The sequence below is a fragment of the Harpegnathos saltator genome, unplaced genomic scaffold, assembly GCF_003227715.2.
Source record: "Harpegnathos saltator strain DR-91 unplaced genomic scaffold, Hsal_v8.6 scaffold2, whole genome shotgun sequence".
NCBI lineage: Eukaryota > Metazoa > Arthropoda > Insecta > Hymenoptera > Formicidae > Harpegnathos > Harpegnathos saltator.
In genome coordinates, this window is record NW_020229983.1 from 673541 (window position 1) to 679540 (window position 6000).

General features: G+C 55.0%; 1 protein-coding gene across 1 annotated transcript in view; it reads right to left on the minus strand.

Moving 5' to 3' along the window:
* Sema2a (Semaphorin 2a) overlaps positions 1–4814 on the minus strand; it is a 430460-nt gene extending 425646 nt beyond the window's left edge. Inside the window, exon 1 of the mRNA XM_011153982.2 lies at positions 3954–4814. The gene's annotated coding sequence lies outside the window, so the exon portion shown is untranslated. The remainder of the gene's footprint in view (positions 1–3953) is intronic.
* Between the last annotated feature and the right edge of the window lie 1186 nt (positions 4815–6000).

Below are 6000 nucleotides of genomic sequence, written 5' to 3' on the forward strand. Positions count from 1 at the left end.
TTCTTCCAGCGGCGGACCTCCGCCGGTCGCCGTATAAAAATCCATCGCTGGCGGATCGCCGCGCCGCGCGGCGCGGTGCAACGTATCCGGGAATCGTAGCCCGGGCAACGTGGCGGCGTTAAACCCAGAAATCACGGACACAGCTGTTTCCGGTAGTGACCGTAAAAAAACAAACTGCGCGCTTGCGAAGGAGCTGCTCAATAAAACATAAGAGGGCGATCAAATAAAACCGCCGGCGTATTGGGGTGGCGCGAACGGCAGAGAATCGGCGAGGGGAAAAACTCCCTCTCTCCCTCTCTCTCTCTCTCTCTCTCTCTCTCTCTCTCTCTCTCTCTCTCTCTCTCTCTCTCTCTCTGTCTCCGCGAAAAGAGTGACGGGGTCGGAAAGCGCGCGCGGGCATCGCAACAGCGATGCCTGCGGAGAGAGGGAAAACAGGGAGAGGAGAGACGAGGACACAATGCATATCGATTCCTGCAGTCGCTGGAGCGCCGCATCCGCGCTCGCCGTAGATCCTCTTCGCCGCGAGCGAGCGGACGAACGAGCGAACGACCCTTGGGCGCGAGCGAGCAAACGAGCGAACGACTCTTCTCCACCTTCGCGGCGAATCGTGCATACCGTCGGCGCGGAGAATCGTAAAATTCTGAAAAATTTATCGCCCGCTGCCTCGGCGCGCGGCACGATATCGTCAATGGCGATGCCTTCCACCCAGCGGAATTCCGGACGTTTCGGGACGAGAAACGAAGAACGGCGAAAAGCGAGGGTGCGAGACGGCCGGTGCTACATATTTAAGCGCTCGATCATCTCGCCCGGCCCGCTGAATTCTGGCAGGCTGATTCGGAGGAAGAGAGCTGGAGAGATGGAGGAGGAGGAAGCCGGTGAGAGAAGGACAGAGGAAGCGAAAAAGAGAGAAAGAAAGGACGAGCATTAGGGGAGAGAGCGGGGAGCAGAAGCTCTCACGGTGAATTTTTGAATGACCGGGAGAAAGGCTTCCCGGGCGTAGTTCGTAAAAATGATAAATGAATGAACAGTGCTACGTGCGCGAAGGGGTCGATCGCTGTATAAGCGTAATTCGAATACGTTGTTAATCTAAAGCGATTACGTGTAGCGCTGATACGTTACGCGCAAATGGTTCGGAGCAGCCGGTTGATGTTTCGAGCGAGCGAGTAATCACAGGTTCCGGCGGGGTTTCGAGATTTTTCGGTCAAAGCGTCGCGCGTCGGCGTCTCGGCCACGGGAAGTATTATTTTTCGCAATATACGCGCACTCATCCCCGAATAATTGAAACATCATATCGATTGCAATCGACGCGCGGTTAAATGATTCGTACTTGCGATCCAACGGTGTTCCGCGACACCACAGCGACATATTTGCTCGATTGCTATTCCGCTTACGAATGTCGAGTTTGTATTTCTATCGGCGTATTCAAACAAATGGACTAGACCGGCCGGGCCGATGACTCGTGCAAACAGACGCTGGCCGGAGCTTTAATTCGTTCGGCAAATCGAGAAAGCGATTGCGGATTTGCGAGCCTTCCGTCACAGCGGGCACGTTTGTCGGCCAGCTTAATCGTGTCTCTCCTAGCTTCCGGACTGTCCATCTCGCCTCTCGCCCGAAATATGAGGAAGCAAACAATCGAGACCGACTACCAAGCGCGCTTTAACGACGATACCCGACGACGACACCGACTCGATCGAGAGCGAATCACTCGCGACGACGCGCCGCTCTGCACACACACACACACACGTGTAGCGTTTAAAGCGTATCTTGATTTATAATTGCCCAAACGCGACAAACTGCGTGTCATCTTCCAAATTGATGGTGCCGGCGAATATCGATCCGCGTCGCGAGCCGCAGCACGGAACGTAATTTGTGTGTATTTCTCTCTGTAATCCCACTGCTCGTTAAAATACTTCGATCCGCCGCGCGGAGCTTCGTCTCGGGCGAACGAGCCGCCGTTGTCGCATTCGAATACCGCGCACGCACGAGGGATGATACCACGGCAACGTGGAAAACAATAAAGACGCCGCATTTTCCTCCCTCCCGCCCCCCCCCCTCTCTCTCTCTCTCTCTCTCTATCTCTCTCGCCGCATAGGGTGCGCGCAATGAGACCGGCGGCCGTAATTCCGATAACGCGATAATGCCGACCGTCTCGGCGACCGAGAGAGAAGCGATTTATAAGTCCCTATCTCGGCGGGTCACTTTAAATTACGCAAGCCCTTTATTACGGCGAAAGAGAGACGATCGACCTCCCGCAGTTCGCGCCCGCTCACGTACGCAAGGTCGAGATGACGGGGCTTCTCCGTATGGATTATAGCGCGCACGAGCGAGTGCAGCAATTAATAATGCAGTCATCATCAACGCGAGCGCCGGCCGTCGAAATTATCAGACGGACCCGCCAACGAGTGATTGCACGGCCGCGATGCGGCTGGGGAGGGGGAGGGGGAGACGTCTGTCCCATCGCGAAGCCACGACGAAGCGACGAGAACGGAGAGCGCGAAAGACTCGAGGGGACTCGACGCGTTTCGATATTATCGGCGACATTATCGGCGCGCCTATTCGACCGCGCGAGATTGGTTATAACGTCGCCGGCGCACGAATCTCGGGTCTCGGGATGCGTGCGCCGCCCTTAATGCGACCTCACACCCCGTGCACCATTCCCGCTGTCTTGCCGCTATCGTATAAATTTTGTTATCCATTAGCGGCGCGACGTCGCCGCGCGGAGGATGTTAACGAGGATGTGCTAACGAGGCTAGCGAGCGACCTTCGCGTCCTTATCGAGCCCTTAAGGAAAGGCCATGTTCGTCTAATGGCTCAATTAGCCCCGTCTAACGTACGTCCAATCAGTGTCAATGAATACCCATTACCGCTAAAACCGATTGCTAACGATATTCAGGATGGTGACGCAGCGTCGCCAGCGAGCAGCCGCGCCGGCCAGCTGGCCGAGTCAGGCCAGGCTGGATTATCGCGTGCCCTTCGGCCGAGTCTCGATAGAAATATCACGCGCCGGGCGGCGCGCATCTCGTATTGAGATAACCTTAACGAACCGCGAAAACGAATTTGCAGCGCGACGGGCCGCGCCCGCGCCGACGCGACGGAAAGGAAACAAGAGAAAGAAAAGAAGGAAAATAAAACGAAGGACGCGCTTTTCTCGCTTGGGGGCGACGGCGGGCCCGCTTATCGGTTTGCCCATTATCCGAATTTCAATTAGTCGCTTGTGATGGTGGCGCGATATATACGGCGAGTGTACGCGCGGGTACGGAATGTAGCGGCGAGGATATAAAGGGTCGGTAGCGGTACGTCGTCGAACTGCGGCGTACATAGAGTAACGCTTGCTGCCCCGCTCAAGGCCGCGGGGGAGGGGGGGAAGCGAGCCCGGCGAAATTTCCCGACAAAAAAGCTGCCGTTAGTTTGACGGATTATTATGAGAGAACGGATTACGTCGACATGTCGGGGCTCGAGCGCAAAATCTCTCTCTCTCTCTCTCTCTCGCCCTCTCTTTGTGCGATAAATGAGGATTGTGCAGAGGTGCGGCGAATAGCGTTACCAACGGGAGGATTATCCCGGCAGAGACTCGCGGTGAGATTTCAACGCGAATTATTTTCTTTCGGTTATATGCGGCAGAGGGAAATAAAATGAAGAGCCGACTTTTTACAGTACACCCGCTGGAACTGCGGTGCTGGAGGCCGAGATGCGCGATTTGGTCAAGCGCGTTAAGGCGGTCGTACCGACGATAATCCGTCCCCGAGCGGAGCCTCGAACCGCCGCGCCGCGCCGCGCCGCGCGGCGACGTGTGCCGTCGACCCCCGCGCGCGCGCGCGGTCGGTTAATAAGTACTTTCTACATGGAGCTATATAAGTACTCGTGATAATTCCCGATAACGGGATCGGAGACCCCCGGGATCCGTCTAATCTTAACATGCGACGCGAAGCACATGCAACCTCGAGCGGGCTTACCGTGCGCGCAGAGACGTCGCCGAAGCTCTCGTAATCCTTGTTTCGAAGCTCCGGCACTTGAATTTCTCATTCACCTCGAGTCTCATGGATACACCGCATTTCAATATGCACGCCTTCGAGTTTCGACAAGTCTCGGCGGGGGCCAGGGCTTCTTGTCGTCGCACTCCGGGCCCTCTCGCGCGCGCCGAACGCGCGTGTTCCCGCTTGGCGTGCGCGCCGCGGAACCGAGCAAGTCGCTACTTCTCTCAGCGGCTATTCTCTCATCCGACAAGGCGAAATTCGCACGGCGGAAGCGAAATCGCACCTGGAAGCACGCTCGCGCGCTTCACTCACCCGGCAACATCTCGCCCTCGGGACGAGCACTCGCCTCCGCACACCGATCAATCGGTTCAGGTCCGTCGCGTCTCGTCGCGCGTTTACGAAGCGCGACGAGCGGACGAAGGCCAGCCGGAAGCGCTTACAACACCCGGAAGCACCTCAGAAACAGACTCGCGTGTACTCGCCGGCAGCGGAACGATCCCGCTCCCGTCATTCCCCGAGCCGTTCGTCCGAGATCACTCCGCGAACTCCGCGATCACGCGCATCACTATCTTCTCTCGCGTCTGTCCTCTCGTATCCTCCTATTGCTCTCTTTCTCTTTCTCTCCCCCCCTCTCTCTCTCTCTCTCTCTCTCTCTCTCTCTCTCTCTCTCTCTCTCTCGCACTCTCGGTGCTCACGGAGATGCGAGCGACAACTTTTCGCGGCGCGCGATCGATATTCTCCTGGAGCGGCGGAATCGAGGAGAGATCTTCGGCTGCACTGGACAGGGAAACCCGAGCGACCGAGCGACGAGCGATGCAAAACATCCGCACGCTTCCCGGCGACTGGAAGGGTGGCCGAGAGTCGGCGGCTCTCGGGGGCGGATTGTGCGCATGCGACATAAACAAACCGTAAAGAAAAACCCGATATACCGGGTGGGGGAGACGCGGTATCTCGTGTGTATCGCACACCTGCGTGCTCACACACACACATACACACATACGCATGCGAGTAGACGACATTATAATATACAAGCGGCGTAGTATCGCGCTCGGTCCCCAAAGCACCCAAAGTGGACTTGGGCGCGATCGGACGAATCCGAATATTCCCGCGAGCTGGGAAATTCGGAAAGTAACGCAAACGCACCGGACGAGCCGCCGCCACAGTGGGGCCAGATGACATTCTTTGGTTGAAAATTCTCTAGAGGCCTGAATTTCCAACCGATCATCGACTCCAATGGATGAGGTTGATCCTGAATAAATCCCGATGAGATCTGTCTTGCCAAAATAAAAGAAAAATTTTTTTCTCGAATTACTAGCCCCAAAAGAGAAAAATTATCGTTAAACGCGAGAAACTTGTGAAACACTCATTATTCGACACTTATTTCTAGCTAATAGCAGCGGTGCACATTGGGTCATGCTAATATCGACGGTGATTACTTTCTATCTCCGTATGATGGCTTATGAGCTGAGGTTTGTAAGCTTTGGGCTCATGGACCATCAGGTTAGAGGATTGGATGTTTTGTTCAATGTTCTCCATGTTTTTACTTATTGGGTTCATATGGCTTAATTCTTTCTTAATGTGGGCTGAAATGATGAGCTTTGAAATTCCAAGTTTTCTAAAAGGTGATTATAAGTTCTGGGGTCTCGCATTTAGTATCCACAAGCTCGAACCCATTGAGCTCGAACCCATTGAGGTCGAACCCAAGACGCTGTACTTTAAACGATAAATTTTTAAGACAAACCCTAAACCCATGAATCCTGAGTCGATAATTTTTTCCCAATTTCGGCTAGACAGATCTCTTTAGAATTTATTCAGGATCGACCTCATCCATTGGTATCGATAATCCGTTGGAAATTCAGGTCTCTAGAGAATTTTCAACCAAAGAATGTCATCCGGCCCCACTGTGCGCCGCGTCGCGGCCTGTGAGAATATTTACGAGTAAATCCGCGCGCGCTGCCGCAGACAAACGGCCGCGGCTGACACGCTCGCGGAAGTGACGTCTCATTTAACTTGGCCGAAGAAGCGC